General features: G+C 33.4%; 1 pseudogene; it reads left to right on the forward strand.

The window, feature by feature from the left end:
* The first annotated feature begins 361 nt into the window (after positions 1 to 361).
* On the forward strand, positions 362 to 10,584 carry LOC120278517 (annotated as a pseudogene).
* Positions 10,585 to 11,875: the final 1,291 nt, after the last annotated feature.

An 11,875-nucleotide genomic window follows, 5' to 3' on the forward strand; every position in this document is an offset into this window, starting at 1 on the left:
TTGCATATGGTACTGTATTTATATAATCTGTGGTAATTTCTGGGTGCAGGGTACTGAATTTGTACATTCTACCAGACAACAGAGCATTAATTAGCTAGGCTAGTTTTGCAGCGTGTTCTAAGCATTGATTGTTTCACTTATTGAAGTTGAAGCTGGCTTGAAATTGAAACAGGATCAGTTACAATTGCGGTGGTAAGGAAGCTGCAAAAAGTCAATGTGATCTTATAATTCTTCCATTTTAAACGATGGGGTGAAGTTGGAGAAGCAGACATGGAAGTCTTCTATTTATGTGGCCTGATGACCTTTGGGGATGAAACTAGGACACAGTTCAATATAGAGAAGCCTGGAAAAGTATCATGACATGCTTGAGGATTTTAAGCAATTGCAGAAGAACCAACTATTGTGGATTTTAAACGTCTACTTTGTTAACAGATTATGTAGCAAAGGAAAGGTTCCTCTCAATTGGCACATATCTTGTAAAATCGGGGAATACAAGCATGTCAATGCTGCTCGCCTTCTCAATGAAGAGCTCAGCATCCTACAAACAACAAAGACAGAAGTTGAACCAAGAAATTAGAGATTATAGAACAACATCGTTTTGAGGAAGAGAGGGCGTATGCTAGCAATAAAACGCTCTATTTATATATTAGAAGATATCTATGATATATGGGGAAAAGTTCCAGAGGAAGAGTGATGTTTGTGCATACAAATTTGACATAGATGTTGAGTATGATACCGTCACATACTGGAAACAACGCGCTAAACAACTAGGTTGTAGGATGTTTGAGGAAAGCATCTAAAGAGTAGACTCTTATGGAGAAAGCCGTAAGATACTGAAAGTTAAGAATCTTGAGACTAGTCTTCACCTGTAGAAGAATTGTCTCAAATTTTGCAAAAGTGATAACTTCTTGCACTTTGTACTCAGAATGCACCTGCTGTTATTGGCCACCAGGTACCCTTCTGTCAACCCTAAGCTGGCATTTCTTCTGACTGTATACATTCTTAGAAGAATTGTAATATGTAAATCAGTGTTCAGATTTCATTCATCTTGTTTCGTATAAAAGTCATTTATAAGCCTCAAATTGTCCGCAAGTGTTCGCCAACATTGCTTTGGCTGTGGTATATGCAAACTAAGATTCTGGTCTTCAAGCCCATTTCAAAGAGTGACAGTTTTCAAGAGTTTGATTATTTTAACATCTGGCGCCTTCCTGATTTTTTTGTTCCAGATTATTCTTCACTGAATGTTAGCATATTATAAGGTTTTACAATCATCTTTTCTTTTCTTAGTTAAACGCTCTTCATACCTTTATCCCTCTTCAATCACACCACAAGTATCTAACACTTTCATATTTTCATATTTTGGTTCTTCTTGACTTTCCAAGACTATAGCATCACCATTGACACTGGCACTATTTATTCCTGAAGTAGTATTTAGTCTATGATTGGTCATCCTATTTTTTGGTTGCTTTGAGGTTCTCATTCCACATCATTGCACCCGATGCATCCTTTTCTCTTGCCATGGATGTAATAAATCCATGTCTATAACTAACATATGTGGTGACCCATTATCTGCCCCAGTAGTTAATTAATTTACAATTCACAGCAATACAATCTTTGAATCCTAAAGCATTTGTGTGTGGTCAGTTTCACACCATCTTCCTTGTTTTGATTTGCTTCATCGACACCCCCAGCATTACTTTATATTTCTTGAATTGGTTATTGCCCATTTGTTACCCTTTTGATTATCTAGTCAGTTTTATAAAACAAAATTTTGGCCCTTAGTATTTATTTGTTGTCCATATCATGCCAACTGCTACCGTTTATTTTTTTTTCTTTGTAACATTGTAGTTCTATTCAAATCCGTTATGGTTTCTATTTTGTGCTATCTCATTGATATAGGACAAGATACTCCTAGTTTAACATGGTTCTTCATAAACATCCAATGCGCTCTGCTAGTGCAGAGTTTAGGAAAGATATATACGTACCTTCTGTTTTGTTCGTGGAGAGGCAATTCTTGTCTCATTATTTCCCATTTTCATTACCATCTGTATCTACCAACTATTCTCAGCAATTTTAGTTTCTAATCTATTCGTTCTTCTCTATTTCAGGACAAAGAGTTGAGATATCGTTTCATTTACAACCATTTTCCAAGTTTGGATGGAGAGGTAAAATAAATAACAAAAAAAAATCAAATGCTACTCTTTTCAAAATGCACATCAAATGTCTGTTTGAAAGTTTAAAAAAATCTCATTTTGGCTGTAAGAATAAGCATACAAAAGTTTCATGGCAATGCAACTATTTTTAATAACATGATTGTTTATAATAAAATTCCTATATTCTTTTCTTATCCCAATATTGATGAAATTTTCCATTTCTAGTTTTGGCATCATGTTAACCAGGGAAGCACACCTTAATTTTCAGATGATAGCCATCACATTAAACACCATTCCTGAATATTTGCTGGCGTTGATATTTAGCTTTAGACTAACATACCTTTTGTAAATGCCTATCTCTATTTAATAGTTACCCACCTGCTCTGTCACTGTACCAAATTGGTACCTGTACCTCATTTTATTTTTCTAAAAATTTCTCTGAAAGCCTTGTCAGATATATGTTGTATTACTCCAAAAAAACTATTCTGTGCTCTTAAACTATATTCTAGCACACATTGTCTTAATAACATCTTGCCCCAAATTTTGATCCTTAAAATCAAGTTTAAACCCAAGCTTTATGTGATAATCTAGTTGTGGCATAAATTCGCATTATTTTTATTCACTATCAAGGTATTTTATTTGATTTTCTTAGTTAGCCATGCTTCCATTCTTCATTGGCAAACCTTGGAAAATTCTCTGCCTGAAAAATCTGAAGTGATATGCCTATATCTTTAAATTCAGTGTTCTACATTGTCAAATGGGAAATTTTTATTAAGTCTAATCAATGACAAACTTCTATACCTTTCTATGCATTTATATACTTATACATATGTGTATCTGGCATAAATATGTACATATGCCTATATTTTTTATTTTTCTTGTAAGGCTGACTCTTTGTGCTTCTTTTATTCGTTTGCACTCTCAAGCTTTGATGTCAATATAACTGATTTTCAGGACATTATAGGTAAAACTGATACAGAGATATTTTCTGGAGTTGGTGTGGAAGAAATTCAGGATTTTAAAAGGGAAGTTTTGGAACGAGGTTTACCTGCCAAGCGGGAGATCACATTTGAAACCTCACTTTTTGGTTTAAAGACATTTTTAATCTATGTTGAACCAGTTTTTAGCAAGGCAGGAGATAAAATAGGTGTAAATTACATGGGGATGGATGTAACTGACCAGGTAACTTATCAATTAAACTTTTCTGTGTTGTTTTGTCTTTTCAGTTCTATGTTGCCAATACTGAAATTCATATTTCAGTGAATCTTAATTTAATATGATGCAATCACCAAAGTGAGTCCTTTTGACTGTTCTTTGTGTTGTTATGTAGTTCAAGCATCTCTTTTTTTCTTTAATCCTGGAATAGATGTACTGTTATTTTCTAATGTTATTGATGTAACTTAACTGTTAGTTTTTAACTAAAAAACCATGTGTAAAATTTTATAATTGTTCATTATTGACTTTTGATTATTCTATTTCTTTTCTAACAACATAACTGCATTAGACTGATTCACAGTGTTATGGAGAATGTGGGGTTTTCTGAAAATATTGATGATTAAAGAAAAACTATTCTGTCTTAGTTTTGATATTGTAAATTTTTTATTTTTAACAAGGGTGAGTTTATAAGTGCATTAAATTTGGTCTACATTTTGATTAAGATATTTTGAAAATTTAGTTTATAGTATTTACATTTTTAATTATCCAAATTATATAAAATTTAAAATTCACACTGAAACACTGAATTTGAAACCTCATATGCAGACAGTGTTTATTTGTTATATCTATCTGACAGCATAGGAGACATAGATGCCAAACAGTTTACACCTGACCTCAAATCTTGAACTAACTTGAATGAAAAACTTAATTTTGATTTCATTTTTGAACTTCAAAATTTGGTTTTAGTCCAGTTCAGTTTGAGATTTTGGGTTAAACTGAACACGAATTGTTCACAAACTTACAATAGCACATCCAGAGTACTGCCTTTGGTAATAGAATGCTTGGCAGATACTAGAAAGGCTGTCTATTCTTGGTGTACACCGGGTGCTTCTAAATCAAAAACATGCTTTTGAGATGAACTTTTGATCATCTCCATATGGTGACATGATTATTTCAGAACCTATGCATGATAATATCACTGACATTCTTTGTCATGCTGTAACAACTAGTAGCTTGTTTCATTGATCAGGTATACCTAAGATTCTCCAACATGATCTCCATTTCATTCAATTTTTATGAATTTTTTTATTAATATATTGAAATTCTAAATTGAAATGAGCTTCAATAATTGCACTCAAAGTACTTTTATTTAGCATTATGTTTTATCAAGTATGGAAGCAGAATGCACGTTCTTTCCTTAGGTTGGCTATTTGATCTCTGATTGATGGTAAAATTTGATGATAATTTCCTTTTAAGCAAAATAGGACACTTAGAGTAATAAAATAAAAATTGTGCTTTTAATTTTGCTTCAGGTCCAAAAATAGGCGTTTGTTGATTACATTCCTATTTGCTTCTTTACCATTTTATTTTTAATGTCATTTACTTCACTTTTTCTTACATTAATTTTTTGTTCATATGGTGGTTCAAGTTGCATTACAATCAGCTTGCTTGAGTGACAGGTTAAAAAAAGAGAGAAAATGGCAAAGCTGAGGGAGGAGATAGCTGTTCAAAAAGCTAAAGAGACAGAACTAAATAAAACAATTCACATAACAGGTTCAGTAATTTTGTATTGATTGAGAAAAATCATTTCTTTGATAAACTTGTAAACCTGTCTTTTCCCATCTACTGTTTATCTCTTTGGCTCTCTTGACAGAGGAAACAATGCGTGCTAAGCAAATGTTGGCGACAATGTCTCATGAGATTAGGTCTCCTCTTGCTGGTGTTGTTAGCATGACTGAGATCCTTGCAAATACAAAACTGGATAAGGAACAGCACCAACTGCTAGATGTTATGCTTTCTTCTGGAGATCTAGTGCTGCAACTTATTAATGACATACTTGATCTTTCTAAAGTTGAATCAGGTAATTGTTTTGTTTGGGATTTTTTTGATAATTTTCAATTCTGAAGGAGGCTGTTTTTTCTATATAGTAGTAGTTGGAGTCCATATGCTTGGTTTGTATAATTTTGGTAAGTGACCATATTCTCATAATACTTACTCAATGATACGAGTCAGTATAATCACTTTTAACATTTGAAGTTTGACCATCGCACAAAAAACTATATGACTTGAAGTTACTAATTACAATTATACCAAAAGTATTCCAATTAACTTGTTTAGAATACCCAGAGTTGTTAATTATAACTAAACATGGAGAAAATTTATTGAGAATGGCTATATGATAATTTAAAAGCACCTGATTTACTGATTTGGCTGTATGATTGCTGAATATCATACTATCCAGTTGGCTTGTATCTTATGTTACAAACACTAGCTTTATGTTTGATTTGCACCCATTTTTAATGTTTTGGTCAATTATTGCACCATACATGAGAACTTTCTTGACAAGGCAACTTCATCAATAACATTTGTTTATTGCCTTTTTTCTTATTTATTTTTATTTTTAATTTTATTTTTAGAGAAATGTGGACAAGCCAAGCTATAGGCAGGATTCGAACCCTTGACCTTTGAGTTGGGAGGGAAATGGGGTAACCAACTACCTATAAAAGGGTGGCTCCTTTTCTTTTCCAAACATCAAGATTAATTACATCTTTTGCATTCTCAATTTTCCATTGCATCTGCGAAGAAAATGCATGTATGAATACTTTCAAATGGTATTATCTTACAAGTAGCTCTGCATAAAAATTATTCATTTTGCCTGTGTTGTATCATTTAGGAGTAATGAAGCTGGAAGCTACAAAGTTTCGACCACGGGAGGTAGTAAGACATGTTCTTCAGACAGCTGCTGCGTCATTGCAGAAAGAACTGGCTTTGGAAGGTCATATCACAGACAATGTACCTTTTGAGGTGGGGATCCAGTATCTTCTAATGCCTTGATTTGCTTTTTGTTTAGTTTCTATTCAGCCAATTCATGAACATTGTGCATTGGATCTACTGTACAAGGATCTATATATAGATGTGTAAGTACGAACTACATGTACAAGTATTAACAGAGAAGAAAGCTTTAGTGGTTTGATTTCAGTCTCATTACTTGGAATTAATGAGCATCGCATGCTTTTCATAGATTTAGATCAGTTTGTGCTTATTTTTTAGCATTTTAATCTGAATGTGGATTGCTTATGTAAGTAATAACTTCCGATGAGTACAAACAAATGATTTTATGCTCAAATCAGTGAGATGCTTTACATGCTTTACCAAAGGTTGGAGCTTTTATTTTCTTCTGTCACCATGATCAGTTTGATGAATATTCTCCTGTTAGGTTATTGGGGACGTGCTTCGCATTCGACAAATTTTGACCAACTTGACTAGGTAATAACTCTTGCAACAATGCTTTCACTGATTATTATTTTAACTAATCTGAGCACTTAATTGGCATATTGTTGGTTGGAAAATTTCAGACAAATTTGTCTATGCTAAATTTTGGAATGATGTACAATCATACTGTGGACAGCTGCAGTATTGTAATATTGGGATTTTTCATATATTGAAATTCCATCTTAATTGAATCATTGTGCTCTCTTCCACCTTTTGGATATACTCAAGTGGCTTCTCACCTATTGTGCTTTTTTTCTTCTGTGTGCAAAATAAAAATAAAAATAAAAATAAAAAAAATAAAACTTGTAGGAGTCTTCAGAGAAGGAAAACCATCTACAGAATTCAAGGATATTCAGAATGGGTTAGGAAATTATTGTTAATTTTGAAATCCTTGAGCAATCTCATTTGTTACGACATTTGGAAACCCAAGAGATATATGTTTGGGCGTTTCATGAGGCTATTGTTGGAGTAGACTCATTGGAGGCTAGAAACTAAGTTTGGTAATGAGTTATTTGTTTCAAGAATAGAAGCTGGACTTCCTCTGGAAACCAAATTAAGTGGTTGTTTGTACATGAAATTTTGTTTATCATTGCATAAAGAGTATTTCTACAAGAATGGATGAATAAACATGAAAATAACCCTTAAAATGCTAATTTTCTGTAAAGTATTGCTGTTGCGGTTTCCATCCTTGACAACTAATCGAAGATAATGAATACCACTGATAATATTACTGTACATGCACAATATGCTTGTATACTTTACATGTATACATGTTCAATGCAAAAATGTTGGCTTGCATATTGGTTGCTGGAACCTTGATTCATATTTTTCTTATTGCAATAATTTAAATAGATATGCCTTTCTATCATTCTCTTCTGTGTATACCAACTTCTCATATTGGTTGCTATTTCATATGGTAAAATATTATAGCAATGCAATCAAGTTTACGCATGAAGGAAAAGTTGGGATAAACCTTCAAGTAGTTTCTGAAGAATCTGAAAAATATTCTGGCTCTGGAGGAGAACACCATCAAGTTATTGAAGAGGATAATTCTTCTCTTTCGGCAACAAGACTGACTGAAAATGCCTTTTTGGACTCTCAAAGATGTGAGAACCTTGTACTCCATAATTTTTCTTAGCATGAAGATCTCAAGATCAGCAAACTCATAGTTGAAGGAATATTTGGCAGATGAAGATACTGAGGAGAATAAGCGGTCGCAGGAGAAAAGAGTGTGGCTGCGCTGTGATGTATATGACACAGGAATTGGCATTCCAGGTTGTTTCATTTTTTCTTATCTATTGAAGCATGCTAGTTGGGAATGTTGATTTTTGAATTGTCATTAATTCTTTGTTTCTTCTTCTTAATACTTCTTTGGTAATTATGCTTTGACTTCTTTAATCTGGCAGAGAAGGCTTTACCCACATTATTTAAAAAGTACATGCAAGCTAGTGCTGATCATGCACGAAAGTATGGTGGAACCGGACTTGGTCTTGCAATCTGCAAACAACTTGTGAGTTCACTTTATCTTCTAATGCCTTTTTCTTATACTTGTTTATTACGTACAACATGTTGTTTGATCTTTTTTTTGGCAAACAAACTTTAAACTCTGATATAGCTGAGGGCAATTTCTGACCTCAATCTTCTAGTCATCGAGAGTATTAGAGCTGATAGTCTTTTATTTCTCCTTTGTTAGTGATTTCAAACTTTTCTTGTGCTCGCTTGCCTGAATAATAAATTAATGCTTTCATTTATTTGCATTTCTATTTTAAATTCATCTTAGAGAATGGTGTACATGTGGTATCAATTATATAGTCTGCATTCTATTCCTCATTAATCTTCTTGGTTGCTCACAGAAATGTTGAGCCAACACTACTTTGTTAAATCTGTTTCATTAGCTATGGTCTGGCTTATCTCAACTTCTCATGGATCTATCTTTTTTGCAATTTTAAACAAATCTATCTTATTTTGCTTGTTTGCTATTTTATTTTGATCGAAACCAGCTTTCACTTCAACTGGCTTACTTGTCAGGAATATATAAAGAAATGAGTATTTTGATCTATATCACCTTCATAAACATATAAAGATGAATATTATGATCTATATCATCTTCACCTCTTTTCAGTGAAGCGCTGTGCTACAAAGATTCAAACACTACCCATCGTTGTCTGATTACTTATTCCATTGAAGTGTTAACAATGATAAGAATGCTTATAATCAGTACCACAACAGATGAAACAAAAATTAATTCAGATTTATATTTTTCTCAAAATATCACATTGTTGTGTAAACTGACTGTAAGAAATGTGCATATATAGGTTGAACTCATGGGGGGAACTCTTACAGTGACAAGTCAAGAATGTTGTGGTTCAACATTTACTTTTGTGTTGCCTTGTAAAGTTCCGTCAAAGCAGGAGGATTCTGGTGATTCAGATGAGATCTCAGCCATTGCTGATCAACAACTCATGCCTGATGCCAACAGTGAAGAGATTAATGGGACATTTCTTTTTAAACCATGTGCGCTTGGAACTCAATTCTCATCTAGTAGATCCATTGTTCGAAAGACAAAATTGTTTCAAGGCTGTAATTTTGATCCCTTAAGTTCAATAGGTGCATCACCACAGGAGTCTGATTCACTTTCATCAGTAAACTGCATAGTGTCAGAATCCTCTCAGACATATTCTGAACTTGGAGCTCCAATACAGAGCAACCTGGATCACAATATTCACAATGCTGAAAGTATGAAGAGAAAAGATGAGATATTTCAAGATGATAGAACTAGTCCTGGCAGTTCTAGTATGAATTTCAGGAAGTCTCAGAAGTGTGACATGTCATCCAAATGTGGGAATATGACTGATTTGAATGAGATTGGTGCACTCAGACCTGCAAATTGTAGACCAAGGCAAACTGAAGAAAATGAAAATCCACTGAGCACAACTAGTAGTAATTGTGAACAGGCAAAAATCAAGGCAAATCCCAGAATTCTTCTTGTAGAAGATAACAAGATAAATATAATGGTTGCACAATCGATGATGAAGCAGTTGGGTCACAAAATTGATGTTGTAAATAATGGATTGGAAGCAATACGTGCATTTCATCATTCTCACTATGACCTTATTCTCATGGTAATCTTCGTAATTTCTTTTTGGTTTACTCTTAAAATTTAAAGGCTGCATTTTAATTCAACTCTCACATTCTCTAATTACATATTTTGGATTCGTAAGTAATGGCTGGCTCCCACTGTAGCTTATTTCAATTTATGGATGCATATTATGTAGGAATTAATGGTATGATCTTTGTTATCTTCAACCTAGGCTTCAAAGTTTTGATTGCTTAGACTGTAGTGCCATATGATTGTGAATAACTTGGAACATCCTTTTTAATGCTGGTTTTTATTTCCAACATCTTTAGGATGTTTGCATGCCAGTAATGGACGGTTTACAAGCAACTAGACTGATTCGATCTTTCGAAGAACATGGATATTGGGATGCTTCTGTTATAAATGAGCTAGACAATGCTAACCCCTGCTCAAATTTACCACCAAGTGATCCAGATGCCAGATGGTGCAGGAAGAGAACTCCAATCATTGCAGTAAGTTTTTCCATTTAGTTTTTCAGCCTAATTACAAGAATAACGATGAAATGGATAAACCTTTTCTCATCGCAAACTCACCAAAAGCATTTTGCATGAGCTACCACAGTTGCTGGTTTATGATACAATGTTTTCTTAGTGACATAAGCATCCACATGTTCTACATTTTTTGGCTTTTTATTTTACATTTATTGAAATAGCATCATAATGTTCCTTAAACATTAAGACTTTTGTCTAATATTTGTTCATGTTATTCAGATGACAGCGAATGCATTGACAGAGAGTATCAATGACTGCCTTGCCAATGGCATGGATTCATTTGTATCTAAACCTGTGACTTTTCAAAAATTAAAACAATGCCTTGAGCAATACTTTCCATGTTAGAGCTTGTAAATTATTTTTTTGTAAAGTAGAAAATCAATAAAATAATGGAAATTTTTGCAAGTTCTGTGCCACAGTTTGGCTTCCTGATTGACTCCTCTGCAGTCCCTTGGAAGCAGGAAAATAAATGGGCTAATATAAATGAATTTTCTTCTAGTTTACATTAAAATTAGACTTTTGTCATGCCTTAGAACTTCATTCTTTTGTTGGCTAGCATTTTTTGAAGTTCTTATATTATAACATGTGTTTCATATTTTTAACTGCTAGAACGTTATTTCTTTCGTTCATTCATTGATATGTATGGAACTTCACAAAAACTAAATGACTTAGTTATAGCTTCACATACCCAAATTTTTGTCTGCTCTATTCGTTTCTACCCATTTTTCTCTTAGATTAGCACATATACGAATTATTTCAACTTCCTATGGATTTGCTATGGCTTCAGCTCCTTTGTTCCAAAAAAATAAAACTTCCTTTAACATTGTCAGTATTAAGTTTGGCAAGCTGGCCATAGAAATTCAAACTTAATTATGAACTGCATGATCATGATCTTTGCTATGTTGTGCTTGATTCGTTGATCTGCTGCTCTGTCAAACGAAATCCCAATAGGTGAATTTTACATCATTGATTTTTTAATGAAGTGCTAGTGATGATAATTCATTTCTCTGATTAGAAATTCATCTGACAGATGTGACAACCATGAACAACTGGTATGCATATTCCATCAAACATATAAATCATCCTTCCAAGTATAAGATATCTGCATGAAAACTGTAAATGTTTCAACTGAACATGATGTTAATCTATATAATTTGCCAAGCTTCACGTGGAAATTATATTTAACAGAATGAGGTTCTCTTATAAAAACAAAATAAAAAATGTAGTGAAATATTACAGTTGCTACCACACTTTGCTCATGAAAGGTTCAAGTTTGGAACTGGTGTTAACGTTTAATTGCTTGAAAGACTAACAAACATGATTTCATATATGTACCCAAATATGGACCATGCTCTCCAAAGATATGATTTGGAAAACTTATTGTTTAGATTCGTTGCTAAGGAGAAGTGCTTTCATGCTATGAGAAAACAGTTAATGATTTGCATGTATTGCTTAATTAAGCATGCAAAACCGTGCTGTTTGAAGGCATTATTATACTGCAAAAAACTCTTCAAACAATCTCTCCATGAACTTTATAGTAGAAAAGTGTTCGGACTTTGCACTCATCATTCCAAATACGGTTTTTAGAGTTACATGGTCCGGAAAGAAGGGTAAATCCAATTGTACAAGGACATAACACTTCATTTCTTTAACTTCTATTTCATCAT

This window comes from Dioscorea cayenensis, chromosome 16 (genome assembly GCF_009730915.1).
Source record: "Dioscorea cayenensis subsp. rotundata cultivar TDr96_F1 chromosome 16, TDr96_F1_v2_PseudoChromosome.rev07_lg8_w22 25.fasta, whole genome shotgun sequence".
Classification (NCBI taxonomy): Eukaryota; Viridiplantae; Streptophyta; class Magnoliopsida; order Dioscoreales; family Dioscoreaceae; genus Dioscorea; species Dioscorea cayenensis.